This window comes from Notamacropus eugenii, chromosome 5, assembly GCF_028372415.1.
Source record: "Notamacropus eugenii isolate mMacEug1 chromosome 5, mMacEug1.pri_v2, whole genome shotgun sequence".
Classification (NCBI taxonomy): Eukaryota; Metazoa; Chordata; class Mammalia; order Diprotodontia; family Macropodidae; genus Notamacropus; species Notamacropus eugenii.
In genome coordinates, this window is record NC_092876.1 from 70,822,651 (window position 1) to 70,845,840 (window position 23,190).

At 43.2% G+C, this 23,190-nt stretch overlaps 1 pseudogene; it reads right to left on the minus strand.

The window, feature by feature from the left end:
* Positions 1-12,021: 12,021 nt before the first annotated feature.
* LOC140508598 (serine/threonine-protein phosphatase 2A catalytic subunit alpha isoform pseudogene) lies at positions 12,022-13,229 on the minus strand (annotated as a pseudogene).
* Between the last annotated feature and the right edge of the window lie 9,961 nt (positions 13,230-23,190).

The following is a 23,190-nucleotide window of genomic DNA, read 5'->3' on the forward strand; positions in this document are numbered from 1 at the left end:
CATGTAGCAGGGACTCCAGGCCCTTCATCATCCCCCTTGGCCTCAGATGGTTGTTTTCTAGCCTTCTCAGTATTTGTCCTAACCTGAAAACAGAATACTGGATGAGGTCTGATAGGGGCATAGTACAGGGGGTCTTGCATGTGTTATAGACTGGCACTTCCTGAATAGAAAGACAGACAGAGGGGAAAAGAAGGCAGTGGGATCAATGAGCCTGCAAATTCTCTGGCTGTGTAAAGAGCTGAAGGCATGCCTTTGATGTTTCACATTTAGGCTATTTAGGGTGGCAGTGAAAACTCTGACCCCTGGGCCCCGGACAAAGGATAGAAGGGAGTTTGGTTAATATAGACTGTGTGAGGGTTGAGAATATGTGTGTTCTTCAATCAGGGTGTGCAGGGCAAGTTTAGGTGCATTCTGTGTGCAGTCCAGCAGTTTGGGAGCCACTAATGGAGAAGGTTGGCTCTTGGATTTCAGGAGTGTGCAAAGTGGGGCTAGTCAAGACCCCAGCATTCTCCTGGTGCTTTGTGTCCTAATGCAGCATGTTACTTTGGATTCTGACATCTAGTGATGTCAGCATTTGGGGAGCAGTGAGGAGATGGATTGGCAGAATTCTAAGTCCCCCAAATCAATCAATCAAGTATTTATTAAGGACCTACTATGTGTCAGGTGCTGTGCTGTGTACGGGAGGTACCAAGACAAAAATTAAATAGGCCCCTGTCCTCAAGAGACTCATCTTCTATCAAGGGAAATAGTATGTATACATAAGAATATACTTAGTGTTGTCCAAATAAAGAAATACAAGGGAATGGCATGAACAGAGGAGGGAGGAGTCAGGAAAGGCAGCATGTAGGTGTCGTGACAACTGTGTGGAAGGAAATAAGGAATGTAGGGTTCAGGCATTCGAGAAAGGTGATGCAAAGGCATGAAAATGGGCGATATCATGAGTGAGGAAGTAGAAGGCCAGTCTGGCCTTCCCCTAGGAAGGGGAGCAGTGGATTCTAAGTTTGGAAAGGGAAATAAGGGATGTGGATCCCACAGGAATACCAGGGATGTATATCCCACAAAAGGATCTGTGCATGTATAATCAATTTGGGGTCAATTTGTGAAGGACAGTAGAAATGAAGCAGAGGAGATTCTATCTGATCTTAGAGCCCACTGGGGTAGGCTGAGAAGGGAAGTGATGTGGTCAGATCCATATTTTAGGAAAATCTGCTTCTGTAGTTTTATGGAGAGTGTATTGGAGTGAGGACAGACTTTAGGCAGGTTTCCATTCTGAGAAAGAGACTGTCTCTGGTGGGAGGAGAGGAAGAAGCCAATGGTCCAGTGTCTGGAAGGCTCTTGGGTATATCTGTGGGGACTGTAGTGGGAGAACATATTCATGAGTATATACAAAAAGTCCATGCACTGGTGTCTTGTGGGGGAGTGTTTGCTTACCATGTAAAGGCTCTGTTCATCCTGATGCTGCCTGGTGAGTGTACCCCTTGGAACCCTGTGCACGTGGGTAGTGTGCTCATTAATGTTTTTATATTAACGGCAAGTGATGAGTGTGTTTATTAGTGGCTGCAGACCCCTGCCCATTGATCTGTAGAGGAGCATTGTGCTTCTCATTGGGAAAACAAAAAACATAAAAACCCCACAATCCTGGCTACTTTGTTTTCCTCTGCATCCAGAGAATGAGGGGGTCCAAGTCTGTTTGGGACTCCAAGGGAGAAGCCCAAAGGCTCCCTGTGACCTGTGCTTCAGATCCAAAGAGATGAAGGACCACTTTGCAGGGCCCAGAAAGCAATTTGTGAACAACAAAAGGATGCGTTAGAGAGAGAGAGAGAGAGAGAGAGAGAGAGAGAGAGAGACACAGAGAGAAACAGAGACAGAGAGACAGAGAGAGACACAGAGAGAGAGACACAGAGAAAGAGAGACAGAGACAGAGAGACAGAGAGACAGACAGAGACAGACAGAGAGAGAGAGACAGAGAGACAGACAGATAGAGCAAGAGAGAGAGACAGACAGAGAGAGACAGAGAGACAGAGAGACAGAGAGAGACAGACACACAGACAGAGAGAGAGAGAGAGATGGAGAGGGAGAGGGACAGAAAGAGAAACAGACAGACAGAGAGACAGAAAGAGAGACAGATAGAGCAAGAGAGACAGACAGACAGAGACAGATAGACAGAGAGAGAGAGACAGAGAGACAGAGACAGAAAGACAGAGAGACGAGACAGAGAGAGACAGAGACAGAGAGAGAGACAGATAGAAAGAGAGACAGACAGACAGAAAGAGAGACAGATAGACAGAGACAGACAGACAGACGAGAGAGAGACAGAGAGACAGAGAGAGAGAGACAGAGAGAGCTAAGCAGGCTGAGCAGGTGGGACTTGGAGCTGGGGAAAGAAAGAAAAAGAAACCACAGCAATTTCCAAGAGCAAACAGCGGCTCTGCAGAGAAATTATGCTTTGGTCTGGGGGTCTCCATTCAAGAGAAGGAATGGTTAGAGATGTATGAGGGCTTTGGCTGGGCCTGGTGAGGGAGCTGCCTAGAGGAGGAGGCCCTGGCTGACAATGAGGCTCCTACACCATCAGTCTCCTGTCTCTTTCCCACTCCTGGAGTAGAGTTGAGGAGATGGAGGAAAATCAGATGGGTGTGATCGAGGCAGAAACCTTTGATTAAGGTCCTGTCCAACTCTGGGATTCTTCGATACCTTAATAGCCGCTTAGATTCCCAGATTTAGGGCTGGTGGTATTTTGGAAAATCTTTTAGTCCATCCCCCTGCCTCAGCATGCTCAGCCTTGATCAATCCCTGTACTTTTTATCTGGCCCCTTCAACTTTTCTCCTCTGTTCTCCCCCCTTCTCTCTTCAGTACCTAGGATAGTGCTGTGCACAGAATTGGTACTTAATAAATGCGCATTGAATTAAAAGGTTTGGAAGGGCCTGTTTCTCCCTGGCCACCCATACCTTCTTGTCACACTGAGATATTGCTTTTATGGGATGGGTTGGGCCTGAGCTTATTCTGTAAAAATGGATTTTTTTTTATAGATATGGAAATTGGCAATTGGCCCTGGAAGTTTCACAAAAAATAATATTCAATTCTGTGTGATTAATGATGAGAGCAAACACATGACAGTATTCTCCCCCCCCACTTATTAATGCATAAGGATCCCCATACTTGATACAAATAGCAATCACTAGCAGACACCCCATCTTCTTCCTTGCTTCTCACCAGAGAAAGGCTCCGGTGGGGGCTCAACAGACTTTGGGGGAGCATTTCCTGGTCCCTCCCCCACCCTTCCCCTTCCCCATCCTCAGTGCTTTCCCCTCTGAGTTTGCCTTCTGTCTACACTCATCTATCTTGTATGCAACATGGACAATATGGGAGTTTATTTTGCTTAACTATGCATCTTTTTACAGGGGTATTATTTGTCTTTTTTCCTTTTTTTTCTCTCTTAAATTGGGGGATGGGGTGGAAAGAAAAGAAAACAAATACATCTTAATTAAAAAATAAAATGGAAGAAAAACCTTGCACGAGCCTCGTTATTTACACGTCTGCCCCATGAGAAGGGGAGCTCTGGGAATGCGTGGATGACGTGTTTTTGCTTTTTGTCATCCCATCACTTAACAAGGTACTGGGTACCATTGTCGATGAATATTTGCTGCCTGGCCAACTGACAGCCAAGTTCAACTTTTCTCCCATGACCTGGGGCAGATCAATTCTCCTCTTAGAGGTTCAGGTTCCATATCTGTAAAATGTGTATGAATGAATTCATATAGAACAAAGAATTCTTCAAGTGGGAAAGATAATGGGGACTATTATCCCCATTTTATAGGTGTGGAAACTGAATCTCAAAGAGGAGAGTTGGAAAATAATATACACACATGCATACTTATGCACATGCCTACATGTACATATACATACTCATACAGATACACAAGTAGATATATACACAACACACTTACAAGCATACATATATACGACACATACATGTATGTATTTATATATGCATATGTCTATGTGTATGTGTGTGTGTACATGTAAAATCAGTATCATTGGCTTCTAGAACTAGATAGGACTTGAATGATTATTTGGTCTCATTCCTGATTTGCCAGAGGAGGAAATGAGGACCCCAGAATTGCTAAATGATTCCTCTAGGCTGCAGGGTGGCTTCAAGGTTGCAAGCGGCCTTATAGGTCATCAGGTGCGGTCCTTTGACTGAGTCCAAGTTTTACAGAACAAATCCTTTTATTAAGGGAACTTGTTCTGTGAAGTTTGGATTCAGTCAAAGAGCTGCACTTGAGGACCTAGAGGGCCACATGTGGCCTTGAGATCACAAGTTCCCCACCCCTGGGGCCTAGGTCACGAAGTTAGAAATAGAGCTGGAAATTGAACTCAAGACTCATGGTTTGGTGTTCTCCCCATTACATCACGCTGCCTGTCATGTGTAATCATAATTGATGACCAATGGGAAGACTAGACAGAAAAAGGAAAAGGGCTGTATCTTTTTAACAATGGCAGCAGGTAGGTGCAATTGTGATCCTCACTTTTACAAATCAGGATACTGAGATTGGGAAAAGTCAAATGACTTGCCCAGGGTCTCACACAGGGAGGGAGTATCTGAGGCAGGATTTGAACTCAGGTCTATTCTGACTTCAAGTTCAGGGCCCTGTCCATTAATTGCCCCATGATGCCATAGGAAAGGATCCTGACTAAGAAGATTATTGTCCTTCGTGTGAATGCGCAGTCTGGAGGCCACTCAGCTTTCTGGAGCAGCTTCTTGTCATTTCAGGGCTATCCTGTAAATTTAAATATTTTGTTGTTGTTAAGTTCAGCTGTGTCTAACTCTTTGTGACCCTGTGGACCACAGCATACCAATGCTGTCCATGGGGTTTTCTTGGCAAAGATACTGGAGTGGTTTGCCACTTCCTTCTCCAGTGGATCAAGGCAAACAGAGGTTAAGAGACTTTCCCAAGGTCATATGGATAGTAAGAGTTTGAGACTGGATTTGAACTCAGGTCTTCCTGACTCCAGGCCCAGTGCTGTAGCCTAGTTAGAGTCACCTAGCTGCCAAATTTAAGTGTTCTTTTATTGTAAAACTGATGGAACACTTACTAGCCCCATGAGCTCAGATAAGTCTTCTATACCTTTGTAACTTTCTGTTTCTTCATTTGTAAAATGGTAAAATAACACAGTCATCCATGCCCTTCCTGTTTTAAGACTAGTGTAAGGAACAAATGAGATAATGTATAAATATATAGTTATGGAATTATGGAATATAAATATTATCATGCCTTCTATTTTACCTCACATGTTAGTAATGTATTTTATATTACCCAATAATTATTGATACTATATAATAATTTATATTTGTATTATTATATATAACATAATATACATTTAAATATAACAAAAATAACAGACATTCATATAAATCTGGCAAAGTCTTTACTCAATGAAACCTCACCATAGCCCTGTGAGGTCAGTACTCTACAGATGATTCCCATTTAAGAATCAGATGAGGAAATTAAGGCTCACAGAAGCTAATTGGCTTGCCCATAGTTATACAAGTACTATGAATCAGAGACAGAATTTGAACCCGTTCTTGCTGACTCCACACTGTTTATTAGCTAAAGAATTTTGTAATCACAGACTCATGAATATTGAGTTCTGTTCCCAATGAAAGTTTCAGGACCAAGTGCCAATTTTCACATGGACAAAAAAAACCAGATCATTTCTTTAGAATGAGCTCAGTCCCAACCCGGACCATCCAAGCCATATTTCAGCATGACAAGAAGGTGTGAGCGGCCAGTGAGGAGAAGGCCATAGACTGCAACCCTTTCCTCCCTTAAAGAATGAGCTTTATGAGTTGCTGTGGCTGACATCAGCTGGTGATCCAGCTCAGATGAGGAGCCCCTCAGCATTTCACAGGGCTAGACCTTGGTGAAAAGACACATAATGTTACAGCAAAGCCTTCCCAGCATGGTATCATCTATTCCCAAACCAGTTGATTACAGACTATACGCTAGAAAGGGACTCTAGAGGTCAATGAATCAAAACCTCTCATTTTACAGGTGAAGAAACTGAGGTTTAGAGAAATAAAGTGCTTTCTTAAGGCCACAGAAGTAGAATTCAGTGCAGAGCTGGGATTTGAGCAGATTTTGATGGTGAATTTGAAGGCAATTAAAAATCTGAAGTGTACTCCCCAAATAAAGATCAATACTAAATCCCAGAAGCTTCAGTCAGTTTGGAAAGGCCAGACTGGGCTGATGGGTGATGGGAGTGTCAATCTCACACATTGCTTCTGAAGCTTTAGCTTTGATTGACAGACATGTAGTCTCTCACACAGTGCGGTATCCAAGGAAGCTTTTGTTCTGTGTCTGCTCTTTCAGATGAACTGTTTGCATTTGGTGCCCAAGGCTGATTCCCTCCTTCCAGGTTAGACTCCTGGTTTCCCGTGGGGGGATTCCTTGAGGGTGTTGACTTCTGTACAGAGGCAAGCTTTTTTGGTACTTAAATCCTTGGACTTTCCTTCTGGAGGGGGAAGTCCTCCATCAACTCACAATTTATAGTCTGAGGCGTACAGAGGTGAACATTTTGGGGTAGGGGCAGAGGTGGGTCTTCAAGGTAGGCAAACTTCCTGATTCCAAGTCTATCTCAGTATCCATTATTCCCTATTCTTTGGCTATTTCAGGATTTGCTTCAGAATATTCCTTGCTTTTTCACATTCTCTTTTAATAATTTCTTCACTCAATAATCTTTCCTCTTTCAAAGTTCACTCAGTTAAAATTCTCTATCTAATTGAAATTATAGTAGCATTGAGGAGTCTAAAATTGTCCAACTACAATAAAAGAAACTGAGGCAAAATGGCACTTTATTAAAAGTTCATGGTCCCCTCTAATGAAGTGGATCTCCAATCTTCCTCATGATCTGAGATGCCCCTAGTCCCCAGGACCTTGTTTTTATAGAGTTTGATATCCAAATATGCAAAAGAGGCATGGTAAAATACAGAATCTCATTGGTTGATGGGCCTTGCTATTAAGGGCCAAAAATACCATCAGTGGGAGGTGGGTGGTCACAATTTGGGCAAAACATGGGACATTTCCACCGACCAAGTGGTCATAAGATGATCATAAAACCTCTCTGTGTTGGGCAAGAGAGGTCTGGGGGAACAAAAATAAGTTAGGGGACTTTCCATGTGCGTGAGTCACCTCTGCCATGCTGGGCTTGGTCACCATAACAAGGAAAAACAAGATGGAGGTCCTCTAGCTAGCTTCCTATGATTAAGCAAGTGAACTTACAATCTTCATTTCATAACTCTGGGGCCAAATATGTAGAACTTATAATCACCACACCTATGGGATCATATTAAACTGATTAATACTAATTGGAATAGAGTGGGAGTGGTCCTAATGAATCATATCTCACAGCTATGGTAGCTATATGAGGCCCCTTGGTCATTCTCCCTCCTTTCTTTAGGAGTTCAGCCTCTGGCTTCAACTTCTGCCCTTCTAGGAGGTTTGGGTTAATATCCATGAAGACACTCCCTCAAGCTCCATTACTTCCCATTTTCTCTACCTCCTTACATCCCATGATCCACTCCTTCACTCTACCTAAGCCACAGACAGTATTGATCATGCACTGAACCTTACTCACAAGTGTTCTGCTTCCCTAACTGGAAACTGGGAGATTCCCCTACTTGACTATAGACCAACTATCCTTCCACCTTCCCCTAGGTTTCACCCCTCCTACACCTCACTTTTGCCCTCATCAAACCTCCTTTCTTTCTCTTCTTATTAATTTCTCTGACTTAATTTTCTTTCCTTTCCAATCTCACCCCAACAGTTAGCCATTTCAGCTTCTCAGCTCTTGAATCCCTTGTCCGGATACAACTTATCACTTGCCAAACTTCAGTCCAGGATTATTCTCACTATCTCTTTCTCTCCTTCACATAGGCTGCTCAAAGTAGCTGGAGGAATTCCCACAATCATGATGCCCGGGTACATTACGAATTCCTGTTCTCAAAGCTCAACTCATTGACAAGGCTGTCTTTTTATTCATCCTCTGCTGAGTCCTTAGCTCTCTCTCTACAAAAGCTGCTTTAAACCATCTATTATGAAGTGCTTTAAAGTTTGCAAAATATTTTACCAATATCATGTTCATTTATCCTCAATAACCCTGGGAGGTAGGTATTGTTACTAAATCTCATTCTGAAGATGGAGAAACAGGTAGACAGAGCTAGTCACACAGCTAGTCAATATCTAAGACTGGATTTGAACTCAGGTCTTTCTGACTCCAGGTCCGGTACCTTACCCACTGGGCCACCAAACTTCTGAAAAACTTTTGCTTCTCAGGGTTGATATAAAGATCAAATGAGGTAATGTTGAATGCTTTGCAGACTTTAAAGTGCTATGTAAAGGTTAACTTATCATTATCATTATTATATCATTTTCCTGTGCCTCAGTTTCCTTAGATAATTGTCTAGGCAGATAGAGCATCACCTAGTAAACCTTGATAACAACTACAAATGCGCAGTTACGTGGCAGAGTGGATAGAGCCGTTGGCCTGGAATCAGGAGTTCTGAGTTCAAATCTAGCCTCAGATACTTACTAGTTGCATGACCCTGGGCAAGTCACTTAACCTCTGCCAGCCTCAGTTTCCCCATCTGTAAAATGGAGATAATAATAGCACCTACCTCCCATGTTTGTTATGAGGAACAAAGGAGGTAACATATGTAGGATATGTTAAGGCATGATATATTACTTATTATTATTATACCCTTAGGTCTCATTTTTTCTCATGTGTAAAATGAGAATGTTGGGCTAGTGGATCCTTAAACTCCCTTCCAGCTCTAAATTTATGATTCCCTGTGAGATAGTGTTGAGGGAAATCAAGATTTTTTTTTTAAGATTGCCTGATAGGATAGGATTTCCCCATATTCTCTTCTTTATTGGAGTCTCTCATTCATTCTTCCATCTAGTAGCAAAACTATAAAGGGCCATGAATCTAGGAAATTCATGAACTCCTGGAAAGTTATAGCTCTTTTTTTTTCCTCAAGGAAAAAAAAGGATTCATTTGCAGTGTGTGAAATGGCTTGGCTTGTGTGTAAACCTAACCCATTTTATGGGGCTATTATGGTGCAGGTTGGAATTCTATTGCCATATATCTGCCTGTAATTACATGCTCTTAACTGGTGCTCAAACCTTCTGTTTTGAGCAGTAAACCCAGGAGGATGCTGTCAGGGTCTGCCTGGTCCTTGACCCCATCCTCTACCTGCTTCCCTGGTTGATGCTTTCTCCCTCTATGGGACAAATCCTTGGACAAACTGGGGATGCTGACTGGTGTAAGCCTGCAGAGAAACCATTTTATGTGTCTCTCTCACTGTGTTTTTAAAGCCTTTTTATGTTTTGTTTAAATGTGTTTTTTAAAATGTTATGTTCTGGAAAGGGATATGGTCCCTTTAACAGAGGTCAGGCTGTAAAAGTTGTTGGGGAGGGCAGTTAGTGGTTAATGAGGAAACATAGGTATTGGATAGAAAGACTCCAGCTTCCAAAGACTTGGGCCTCCTTTCTCTTCCTTCAGATGTGAAGGCTGCAGCTTCTTCTCTGCCTGAGCTTCCTGAAGTAATTAGCAAATAGAACTACTTGCTCTTGCATCCAAAAATATGCCAGAGACCAGCAGTAGGTGATGGACCCAGGTGCCAACATTTAAAGGCAAAATTCTTGTGGGATAGAGGTGAAGAGACTGTGAACAGAGAACCCAAGGCAGTGTTCTGGAAGGATGAGGAAGGAGACAGAGATCTGAGGGCACCAAAGAGTTCACTGCTTAGAAAGTTGTCATGGGGGTGCCTTGGAATGTGGGGCTGGAAGGAAAATGTTTACTGGGAGAAGGGTACTATTGTCTGGTAGCTTCTGATTTTAACTCATTATTCTTGCTAATCAGAGACTAAACTCAATTGTTTTTGAGATGCTAATTCAAAACAATAAGTACTGTGTTAATGCCCTCTGTGTTTCTGTGCCCTGACAAAAAGCTGCGTCTGCCTCACCTTAGTTATAGCTCCTTTTTAGAAAGTCAGGATGGTGGCTCCTCTGAGTATGGATTCCCCATAGTCTCTGACAAGAGAGTATAGAGCAGTGGCTTCCAAAGCAAGGGTTAGAAATCCCTGATAGGGGTAGAGTGATCCATGTTACAGTAATTGCAAAGTCCTAGAAATCTATATTTAACCCAAACAGTGTCATTCTGCACACTGAATAACTGATGTCTGGCACATAGATGTTTCGCTGCATTTTCAAATGTATACAGATGTTGTGATTCATTAAGTAGAAATTCATTAAAAATATTAGAGCATTCTTAAAAGCTTTCGGTCATTGTATGTTTTCTTAACTAATAACTACTAAGAGCAGTGGGTGGGTCTGTGAAATATTTGGACTCAAGAGTCCCAGTTTAAGCCCCACATTCCACAGGAAGTGTATCCCAGTTTTCTTTAAGCTTAGTGCCTTCCTTCTGAGATTTTCTCCAACTTACCCTGGTTATGTCTTGTTTGTACACAGTTTGCATGCTTTCTCTCCCATTAGACTTTGAGCTTCTTGAGAACAGGAAATGTTTCTTACTTTTACAAAGTTTCTTACTCTTACTTACAAAGCAGAGTGGTTGGTTTATAGTAGGTGCATAATAAAGGCTTGCCTCAACTGCATCCAAGGCCATCTCCAATAGTCCTGACCTATATCATGTCACTGGGCCCAGACCGCTCCAGAGGAGAAAGTGAGGCTAATGACTTTGCACAGACCTCCCTCACCTAACTCTAATTCCCTTGCCCATCATGGCATCCCCTCCCTGATGTCATGGTCTTCTAGAACAAGGGGCAAACAACACTAAATGCTTACTGACTTGACTTGTAATGCTAAGTCCAGGGCTGGTTCATGGAGCCCAAGAATCAGAGAAGCTTCATTCTGGAAGGGAGATTGGAGGTTAAATAGCCTGCTCCGTATTTAGGCAGGAATCTCTCTACAGCATCCCTGACAAATCCCCCCTTCCCATCTCCTTCCCTCAGCCTTCCTTTGAACACCTCCAGTGACCTCCTAATGAGAGGCATCTTGGTGCAGTGGAGAGAAAGCAGTGTCTTGCAAGTCAAGGGAGCCAGATTCCAATTCCAATCACATTCTCTGTTACTACCTGTGTGACCCTGGGCAAATTCTTTCATTTCCCTGGGACTCAGTTTCCCCATCTGTAAAGAAAGAAATTTGTACTAGATGTCCTGTAAGGTCTAAATCTAGAATCCCCTCCTACTTTGGGGCAGCTCTAAGTGTTAGGAAGTCTTCCCTCATATTGAGATAAAAATCTTTCTTTCTGTAACTTCCACCTATTGTTTGGACTTTTGTCCTCTGAGGCCAAAGGAAACAATTCTAAATCCTCTCCCACATGAGGATGCTCTGAATATTTGAAGATAGGAACCATGGTTCTGCTAAATTTCTCTTCTCTTCTCTAGGCTGAACAACCTAGGTCATTTGATCAAAACCTTGGTGGGTGTGGTTTTTTCAATTCCTTTGTCATTCTAGTTATCTTTTGAAGGGATCATGAGGTTGTTCTCATCTGTACACATAGGCATTCTTTCTACACTTATCCCTTCCACAATGCAACTTTCCCCATCATGGTTTCAATATATTGCAGTAGGCACAAGAAATTAAATTGGGATTTTTCTGGGAGTTTTGTGGAAGCCTTAGGCCACACTTGAAGGCCAGCACACAACACAGAAAAAGTTTAGAAACTCAGAAATGCATCATTTCCCTGGTCCCTTCCTGCCACCCACAAACAGATAGACTAAAAAGTTCTTTGCTTAGGGAATTCTAGGTAAAGGTAGACAGGACATATCTCCATAAACTCAGTCCCTAGTGGTTTGGTCTTGAAAGAGGTGCATGGATGCAGCCCATGGGATAATAGGATGTTAGAACTCTCTAGTATGTGTAGAGAATTCTCTTGTTCATTCATACATTAGTGGTAAAAATCAACAGGCCAATGAGTCAAGAAGCATTTATTAAGCACTTACTATATGCTGGGCACTGTGCTAATCACTGAGGATTTTGAAAGGGCTTACATTTTAATGGGGTGGTTGTTCATCCTTTATTGTGAAAAGTGATCAAGGACATTAAGAGGATGATATCTTGACACAAGTGAGATTTAATGAGTTTAAGATGGGTGTGGGGTGGGTTCCAGCCTCAGAGGGCTAGCTCAGCGCTGAGCACACTCCCAATTTCTTACACAAACATGTCTATTCTCATCCTTTTGTCTAGTACACTTCCAGGTATTTTTCTTAGGTTTTCCTCAAAGCTGTTTATAAGGAGTAGTCTGGGGTTGCCCCGCGTTACATGGAGCTCTCCACCAAGGGGTGCGGTGTCAAACTGCAGGATGGCAGCCTGGTTCCCACAAGGGTGGCAGTGACTGGGTGCATTGAAAAGGACAAGCACGTTCTGATCACGACACCCGCTGTACCCCTCCCTCACAAGTGGGGGAGCACGGGAAAGCAGGGGGAGGCTGTTGGGGGTGGGTAGATGGGTCAGGATGTGGCACCAGCCCCCCGCGGAGAAATGCCCATCCCGCAGGATCGTCGGGGTCGGACCATGGCGGGTCACCCGGGTCGGACCATGGCGGGTCACCCGGGTCGGACCATCGCGGGTCAGTCACCCGTCGGCCTCTCCCGTGGAACTTCGCCCGGACGGTCCGGGGCTCGCGCGTGATCCAGAGCATGCCACGGGCGGAGAAGGGTGGTCCTGGAGGCAGCACCTCTGTCCGTCCACCACCGCGGTGAGCGGGAGGTAATCGAAGAGGTCGATGAAGCACTTCCACACGTTGGCATTGCCGTACTTGCGCAGGCACTCGTCGTAGAAGCCGTGCACGCGGGTCACCGGCTCGCTCTCCTGCTTGCCCCTCAGGATCGTGATCCGCTCCGGGTAGCGCACCTTCAGCAAGGCGAGCAGGGTCGCGGTCTCCACGGAGTAGTAGGCTCTGTCCACGGAGTCACCCGTGAAAAGGTAGCTCGTGTCCGGAGACCTCCCGCCGCCGGTAAAGAGCTCCATCAGGTCGTGGAACCGGTCGTGGATGTCCCGGCAGACGGTGAGGGGGCAGCGAAGCTCGCGGACGCTGGACTCCTCGGTGAGGATGGCCTTGGCCCTCTCGCAGAGCCTGCGCACTTGCTTCTCGCTCGGCTGCTCCAACCACTGGTCCAGCTCCTTGGGGAAGCCCTCGTCCTCCATGATGGCGGCTCTGCTGGCCCGGCCCCGCCTCCCAGGCCCCGCCCCGCCTCCCAGGCCCCGCCCCGGGCCCCAGGCCCCGCCCCCAGGGGGATTTAAGTAAGCGGAGCTGGGCGATTGGTCAGCCTCGCTCTGCTCTAGTCACGGGTCTGGTGGTGAGAGGCAGAAGTCAGGGCAGCCAGCCGTCCCCTAATGGGGGCACGTAAGGCATGGAAAAGGAGGAAGAGGGGAGAGAAAGACAAGGTCCTGGAGATGGGCATGGGAGAGACAGCCCGGAGGAAGGAGTGGAGCCCCCAGAGAAGGCAGACACGGCCGCCTCCTTAGATGGAGGCTCTGGGAGGAGCCAGTCAGAGGGAGAGGCCCCGGGCCAATGGCGCTTGGAGGGTGGAGTGAACTTCCGGGGCGGGGATGCTGCTCTGGCTCCTTGTGGTTGGTCCTTCGTTTTCTAGGCGGGCCAGTGACGTCATAGCGTGATGTCTTGTCACGTGTCTGGATTTACATGAGGAAGGGTTGCTGAGTCATCAGCCTCACTCCCTCTTCCAGGGTCATCACCCTGGGAAAGTCGTTTAACTTTTATCAGCCTCAGTTTCCTCAGCTGTAAAGTGAGGGAGGAGAAAAGGGATGGCTTCCAAGGTTCCTTCTATATATATATATTTACGTATATGGAATATATTAATATATGGAATATACATTTATATATGGAATATATATTTATATTATGGAATTTATATTTTTATATTTGGATTATGTTATAGATGTATATATTTCATATATGTTTTTACTATATATGTATGTAGATGTATATTTAGATCCTTTGTTTGCAAAGAGAACCAGTGACATCCTAGGTGATGTCCTAACTTGCCGGTGAACTAGATTTAAGTGAGACAGAGTTGCACAAAATCATTAGCCTCACTCTCTCTTCCAGAGTCATCAAAGTCTAGTGGCAGAACAAAAACCAAGATGACTGGAGATGGCCCAGGATGCAGTGGAGGTGAATGACCTTGGCGTCTTCCATGTCTGACCCACTTTTAAGTGCCCCAGCCGCCTTCATGGCCGTTGGCACAGATTGTTCTCATCTTCCTGTTTCACTGGTGAAAGTCTTCACAGGCTTGGGGTAGACACCCCCCTCCCCCTCCTCACTGTTGGGTTTGAGGCCCCTCGGTCACCCTCTTGGCTTGGTAGAGTCAGATTGGATAAAATAAAAAGACTGCATTGGAGTATAGCCACAATTCCCTCATTTGTAAAATTAGGGGTATGGACCAGAGGTCCTCTAAGGTTCCTTTGAGCTGACATCTCTGGGCCTCTGATCTTACCTGTGAAACAAGGGAAGGGGAAGGACATTGTCTTTGAGGTCTTATTTTTCTAAATGTTCTCATCTGAAGAAGGAGTTATCTTTGAAGGACTATCATGGGGAGGAGGGCTTTGGCTTGTTCTGCTTGGTCCCAGAGGACAGATCCAAGAACAAAGAATGGGAGTTGAAAGGAAACTAATTTGGGCTTGAAATATGGGGAAACTTGCTTAACAAGTTATTATCCAAAACTGGAATTGGTAGCCTTGGGTGGTGGTAGCTTACTCCTCAATGAGGGTCTTTGGGTAAAGAACCAGTCACTTTTATGTCCTTTGTTCTGCAGCATGAGATCTCTTTTTTGTGTGTAAGTAGGGATGGATGGCTGCTGAGGTCCCTTCCACCTCCTGGGATTCCTTTTTCAAAATCTAAATTCTAACAGGTGTGAGTCTCAGTGTAGTGTGTCAGAGTCAGCAAGTTGCATGCAGCAAGCATGGCCTGAATGTAACCTCAGAGTCTGGGAAACAACAGAACAAGGGGATCCCACAGGCTGAAGATCAAAGCCGACTATCTGCCAGGCAGGAAAGCGCTGCCTGAGTTCCCAACAGCAGGGCCAGGGCCAACAGGAAGCCCTATGGAGCAGGGTCAGGAGAAACAAGTGGTAGGAAGGGATTGTGCATAGAATGACAATCCACTCTGGGATTCTTTTGTGGCTTGGTGCCTCCCTGCATCTCTGGCAGGACAGGAGCCCCAGGCTACACAGCTAGCATCTTCCCTCCAGTTCACCAAGGGCTTGAGGGGCAGGGTGAGGCAACAGATCCTGAGATCATAAGAGATAGGTTTCTAGAAGAGTGTGGAGGCCAGTGTCACTAGATTACAGAGTACATGGAGGGGAGAAAAGTATAGGATGAATGGAAAAATAGGAAGGGACCAAGCTTTAAAAGCCAAGCAGGATTTTATAGTTGATCCTGGAAGCAATAAAGAACCCCTGGAGTTTATGGAATAGGAGGGTGACATGGTCAGACTTGTACCTGAGGAAGATCAAGTTGTTCAGTAGGTAAAAGATGGCCTGGAGTAGGGGGAGATTTGTGATAGGGAGAGCCACCTTGAAATAGTCCGTATGGAGGTGACAGGGGCCCACATAAGGATAATGTTAATATTGGAAGAGAGAAAGGGATGCAGATGGGGATATGATGAAAATGGAAGCACTTTTGTTGTTCAGTCATGTCCGACTCTTTGGGGTCCCAATTGGGGTTTTCTTAGCAAAGATACTGAATAGTTTGCAATTTCCTTCTCCAGCTCATTTTACAGATCAGGAAACTGAGGCAAATAGCATGAAGTGACTTTGCACAGGGTCACACAGCTGTTAAGCAGCTGAGGCCAGATTTGAGCTCATGAAGATGAGTCTTCCTGACTGTAGGTCTGGTACTATATCCACTGCACCACCTAAGCCTCCCTAGAATCAATAAGGCTTGTCAACATATTGGTTATGGGAGTGAGAGGAGTTGAAGATGATGTCTAGATTGGGAAATCAGACAGAGGATGATGGTCCTCTCCATAATAATAGGGAAGTTTGGAAGAGAGGAGATTTGAGGAGAAAGAGAATGAGTTCAGTTTTGGACATGTTGAGTTGAGTATGGCACATCTAGTTTGAGATGTCCAATAGATGGTTGAAAATGGAAGACGGGAGGTCAGCAAGAATTTTTGGGCTGGATAAATGATCTTAGAATCATCTGCTTTAAGATGATAATTGAATCCATGGGTGCAGATGGTATCCCAAAGTGAAATAGTACGAAGAGAGATGAGAGCCCAGGACAGAACCTTGGGGGTAACCTAAAGTTAGGGGGCAGACATTGATGAAAACTCAACAAAAAACAGTGAGAGAAACTAGGAGAGATCAGTGTCTTAAAACCCAGAGAGACAATATACTATCAAGGAGAAGAAGGGGATTGACAATTCTCAAAGGCTAGAGAGGTCAAGAGGGAGATTGATAAACAGGTCACTGGTAACTTTGGAGAGAGAAGTTTAAGTTGAATGATGAGGTTGGAAGTCAGATTGCAGAGAATTAAGAGAGTGAGAGGAAAGGGTGCACAGAGATCAGCTGCAGACAACTACCTCAAGGAGTCAAGCTATAATAGCGAGAAGATATATAGAACAGCCAGATCAAGTGGTTTTTAAGACTGGGGGAGACACGGATGTTTTGGTAGGCAGCTGGGAATCAGTTGGTCAACAGGGAGCGACTGAAGATTAATGGGGTAGTGGTGATGTGCCTCAGTTTTCTCATCTGTGAAAGGAGGCCTTTTCTAGATCTCATTTCTTTGTTTTAAGGTCAATTCTATATTGGATATTCCAGTAGGAAGCGATGTAGAATAAAGAATGTTGACTTTGGAATCTCAGATGAGGACCTGGATTCAAAATCCCTTTTCTGATGTCTAACTGAGTGATCTTTGGCAAAGTCGCTTAGCTTCTCTGCGCCTCAGTTTCCTTATCTACAGAATGAGAGGGTTGGGCTAGAGGACCTTTGAGGTCCCCTCAGTATTGTAAGGTCTAGTCTATTAGTGACAGTCTATGTTCTAAGGCCTCTTAGAACACTTACCCTTTGTTCCTGTTCTCCTTCCCCTTCCTTCTCTCTCTCTCTCTCTCTCTCTCTCTCTCTCTCTCTCTCTCTCTCTCTCTCTCTCTCTCTCTCTCTCCCCTCTTCCTCCCTCCCTCTCCCTCCTCTCCTCTCCTCTTCTCTCTTCTCGTCTTCTCTCCTCTCCTCTCTCTTCCCTTCATCTCTACCTACCTCTCCCCTCCCTCTCCCCTTCTCTCCCCACCTTCTCTTTCCCTCCCTTCCCCCATCTTCTTTCTTAGCTAGGCTCCATTGAGTTTAGTTGCAGAACCCTGAAGGTGACTCATCTTCCCCCTCCCCTCATCTCAGTATAAGTTTCAGTCACCCTTCTCTCCCACCAGGGCCTTCTGGAGCGAGGGAAACCAAAAGAGGAAATGTTCTCTGTGCCTAACCTGGGGGGTGATGTTGTCTTCTCTTTTCAAAGCAGAGGATTGATTCTTTTTAATAACGACTCCCAGAGGGCTGGAGTTCAGTGCCTGTAGTCTAACTCACAAGCAGATGCTAAGGCATGTGGCAGAACTGTTGCCTTTTCAGACCTTGCTCCTGTTAAATCGGTCAGAGAGTGTGTGTTTGTTGTGTACGTGTGTGTATGTATGTATGTATGCATGTGAGTATGAGTGTGACTCTGAGTGTGCATGTGCATGTGCATGTGCATGTGCGTGTGTGTGTGTGTGTGTGTGTGTGAACGCATACCTTCCTGCTCAGTTCTGGGGAAAGGGAGACCTTGCAAAGTTTCTCGCCAGTCCCCTCCAATCCCCTTCCTTCAGTCTTCTTCTCTTGCAGACTTCCTTCTAGGCATAGGGCCCCTTCATTGGGGTGAGATGTACCATGGGCCTGTTGTTGGTCAGATCTGGAAGCTGAGCCTAGATTCAAATAGAGGGGCTGCTGGATTTGGAGTCACAAAATGTGTGAGTTCAAATTCTACTTAGGACACTTACTGCTGTGTGATCTTGGGCAAATAGTTTAGACTCACTGGGTCTTAGTTTTGTAATCTGCAATACAGAGAAAAATAAAAACAGTCTCCTATTATTCTTATGAGGCTCAATTGAGATATTACAGGTAAAGTAAAGTAAATTTTAAAGTCTGTGGAAGTACTATTAATACCCTCAAAGGGAAGGGGCTACGTCCATCGCTGTCCTATACACCATCCCTCAGAATCCTAGTGGAAGCAGCTCCTTCATTGCTGCCCCTGGTCTGAATCTGGCCTTCAGGCTAATAATTTCTTCAGATTCTCTGGGCCTGTGGATCAAGCTGCTTTCATCTTAGTTTGCGTGAGAATCACAGATTCTCAGAGCTAAGGAAGGAAGGAATCTCTGGTAACTTAACCTCTTCCTGAACTCAGATTTCCTCTCTATCCTCTTTGAAACATGGTCATGTAGGCTCACTTGACAGTCTCTAAGGCTACAGAAATCATCTCCCAAGGGAGCCTGTTCCACTAGTGTCTGAGCAGCTATGTACACACTGGATAGAGCCTTGGGTCTGGAGTCAGGAAGACCCAAGTTCAAATTTGGCTGTAGATGCTTCCCCATGACCCTGGGCAAGTGACTTAACCTCTGTTTGCCTGTTTTTTCATCTGTAAAATGGAGTTAGTAGTTGTGAGGATAAAAGGAGATAACAATTGTAAGTACTTAATACAGTGAATGGGACATAGTAAGTGCTATACAAATGTTAATGATGATAATGATAATAATAAATATTATTATTTTTAATTGGGAATTTTTTCCTTACATCAAATTTAACTCTGCCTTTCTATAGCTCCCATCCATTGCTTGTAGTTCTACCCTCTGCGGCCAAGCAGAATATGAATGGAGAAGCAAATTACTGGGCTAACGTTGGATGCAAATACAAAACCAGCATCCCTGCTCTCCAGGAGCTTATATTCTAGTAGGAGTAGATTGTTCACATAAGGGAGTGGTTGACCAGTAGAGAAAATTTGAAAGTTACTGGAGTGGGGCTGTTGGGGAATAAATTGACAGGTCCTATTCAGGAACAATGACAGAGTGGATTTGATTGATGTTTCATAGTTTCCAATTAGAATGAGGAGAGGGACAAGCAGCTGGTGAATAGGCTGAGAAGGAACTGGTCTGAGAGGAGAGAGTGAAGCACAACACAGATAAGACTTTCTTGAAATAGTGGTCCAGGAAAGGTAGTGATTCATAGGAGAATGGGGCCTATGGGGCCAGAAGTTGTTATTCAGTCATTTCAACTGTGTCTGATTCTTTATGGCTCCATTATGGGTTTTCTTGGCAGAGATATTGGAGCAGTTTGCCATTTCCTTCTCCAGCTCATTTTACGGATGAGGAAACTGAGACAAACAGGGTAAAGTGGCTTGCCTAGGGTCACATAGCCATTTAAATCAATTTATCCACTCCTAATTTTTCTGCTGACCTCCAGTCTCACATCTCTCACCACACATTGGATGTCTCAAACTTGGTGTACCATAAATATCTTAAACTCAGCATGTCCCAAACTGAACTCAGTATCCTCCTGTTGCCCTCCTTCCCTAAACCTTCCCCTTTTCCTTTCTTCCCTATTACTGTCGAGAGTATTGCTATCCTCCTAGTCATTTGGGCTCACAACCTACGTGGTGACTATCTCTCATATCCATATCCATCACCCATATCCAATCTGCTGCCAAGTCCTATAGATTCTGCCTTCAGAGCATGTCTTGTCCATGTCCCCTCTCTTTCCTCTGACATTCACCTTTCTGGTGCAGGCCTCATCACCTCATGCCTGGACTATTGCAGTGGACTGTTTGTGAGTCTGCAGGCTTTAAGTCCCTCACACTTCAGTAGATCCTCTGTTCACCTACCAAAGTGCTCACCTAAGTAAAAATCCTGGCTATTTCCCCCTGCCTCTGGCCCCTTGACCTAATAAACTCCAATGGCTCCTTATCACTTCCAGAAACAAGTTTAAATCTCTTTTCTGGTATTCAAAGCCCTTCATAATTAGACCCCTCTTATCCCCACATACACTAGGATCCAGTGACACTGGCTTCCTTGGTGTTCCTTGTACATGACATTCTGTCTACAGATTCGGGGCATTTTGAATAGTAGTCACTCATGCCTGGAATGCTCTCCCTCCTCATCTGTACCTCTTGGCTTCCTTCAAGTTATTAGGCAAATTTCACCTTCTACAGGAAAGTTTTCTTTGATCTCCCTTAATTCTAGTGCTTTCCAACTTATGAACAAACAAGAGATAGAGAGGATCATGGGAAGTATAATGGATAATTTTGATTACATTAAATTAAAAAAATTTTATATAAATAAAACCAATGCAACCAAAAATTAGACAGAAAGCAGGAAACTGGGAAAATATTTTTCATAGCAAATATCTCTTTTAAAGACCTCAGTTCTCAAATATGTGGGGAACCGAATCAAATTTATGAAAATGCAAGCCATTCCCCTAATTGATAAATAGTCAAAGGATATGAATAGGCCGTTTTCAGAAGAAGAAATCAAAGCTGTTTATAGTTATATGAAAATAATGTACTAAATCACTATGATTACAGGAATACAAATTAAAACAACTCCAAGACACCACTTCACATGGCTAACATGACAGAAAAGAAAAATGACAAATGTTGGAGGGGATATGGAAATTGGGTGCACTAATGCATTGTTGGTGAAATTGTAAGCTAGTCCAACCATTCTGGAGAACACTTTGGAACTATGTCCAAAGGGCTATGAAACTATGTATACCCTTTGACCCAACAATACCAATACTAGGTCTATATCCCAAAGAGAACAAAGAAAGAAAGAAGAGGAGGCATATGAACAAAAATATTTATAGCAGCCTCTTTTGCAGTGGCAAAGAATTGGAAATGGAGGGAATGCCCATCAGTTAGGGAATGGCTGAACAAGTTGTGGCTTATGACTGTGATGCGGGTACTACTGTGCTATAAGAAATGATGAAGAAAGTGGTTTCAGAAAAATATGGGAAGATCTGTAGAATTGATTTAGAGTGAATTGAGCAGAACCACGAGAACATTGCCCACAGTAATAGTAATATTGCAAGGATGATCTAACTGTGAAAGACTTAGCTACTTAGATCAATACAGTGATCCAAGACAATTCCAGATGACTCATGATGAAAAATGCTATTTGCCTCCAGAGGGAGAACTGATGAATTCTGAGTACAAGTTGAAGTATAATTTTCTCTTTATTTTTCTTTTCTTTTTGTTGCAACATGACTAATATGGAAATGTTTTGCATGATTTCACACGTATAATTATATCATAGAACTTGCCTTCTTAGTGGGTGGGGAAATTACTGGAAAGAGAGAATTTAGAACTCAAAATGTAAAAATAAACCCCAAACTTGTTAAAATAAATAAACAATACATCAAAAACAAAAACAAAATTCTAGTGCCTTCCTTCTGTTAATTATTTCATCTCTATCCTGTATGTGCCTTGTACATAGCTTCCATGTTGTCTCTGCCATTAGACTGTGAGTTCCTTGAGATCAGGGACCATCTTTTGCCCTTCTTTGGCTCCCCAGTGCTTAGTAGAGGCGTAATGAGTGTTCATTGACTGTCACTTCCCTCTCAAAGTATCTGTGATCTCCTAACTGCCAAATCTAATGGTCTTTTTTCAATCTTCATCCTTTTTGAGGGTTCTATTGCATTTAATATCGTCAGTTATCTTTTCTCCGTGGATACTCTCTCATCTTTTGTTATTTTTTTTAAATTACCAAAGACAGATCTAATGATACCTCCCCCTTCTTCTCAATAAATTCTACTGACTCTCTATTGCTTTTAGAATCAAATATAAACCCCTCTATTTGGCATTTAGAGCCCTCAAAAACTTGGACATTTTCAGTCTTCTTACACATTCCTTGCTTTCACACACTATCATTTAGTCGTACTGATGTACTGATGTGAAGAATCTACTGATTCTTCATACACTGCTCTTTGTAAAGAATGTGTTTACTATTTCTGCTTTTTTACAATTGTTTGTAATATTTTTATGCCCTAATATAGGGTCAGGTTTTGTAAAAGTTCCATATGGTGCTCAGAAATACATATTTTCCTTAGTATTCCCATTTAGAAGATATTAGAAATCTTTTAGCTCTAGTTTGATCAACACTTTGTTCAAATCTATATTTTCCCTTTTCTTTATATTTCTGTTAGATTTATCCGAAATTGAGAGAAGGATGTTGAAATCTGCTACTTTTGTATTATTGTCTATGTATTCTTCTAGTTCATTTAATTTTTCTTTTATAAATTTAGATGGTAATGACTTTGGAGCATATAAGTTTAATGTTGGTATTTGTTTGTTGCCTGTGATTCCTTTCGACATAATGTCGTTTCCTTGTTTATCCCTTTTTATGTTTTGAATATTTGCCTTGTCTTTGTCTGATATCCTAATTTTAACTTGACACATTGTAAACTTTTCCCTAGTGCCTCATTTTTATTCTGCGTATGACTTTGTCTTTTTAAATATGTGTGAGGTTTTTTTTGTAAACTACAGATTAGATTGTTTTTATACCATCTGTCACTCTTTTTCATTTTATTGGATTGTTTAGTTCATTCACACTTAAAGTTATGAGAGGCCTATCTTTTCCTCTATTTATCTTTAAAAATTTTTTTTTCAAATTAGAATATTTTTCTGTCTTCTGTAAAACCAATACTTTGTTTTTCTAGTTATTTTGCCTTAATCTACTTTACAACAATTACGTTCTGACTGGCTCTCTTCCGCTTATTCTCGCATCTTATCTCTCTTTTCCCATCCTATTTGCTACTTTTTCCCCTAGTTTTTGAAATTTTGCTTAATATATCCGTTCCTTTGGCTTTCTTCCTTTTATCTAGATATTTAACTCTGCTTCCCCCTTTGTCTCAGTTAAGTAGTCAAATAAAATATTCCTTCAAATACTTTTGCTTATTAGTGTTTTAAATTTCATTTTCTGTGCCTTTCTCTAAAAGGATTGCTTTTCATTTCCTTCACTATTTATCTCCCCCTTCTGTCTCTTCTAGACCTTTACTTTTTGGTTCATGGTCCTTATATTTATTTAGTCTTTCTTGAGTGTCTGTATTCCTCATAGAACTAAAGCTTCTAAGGAACCAATTTTGA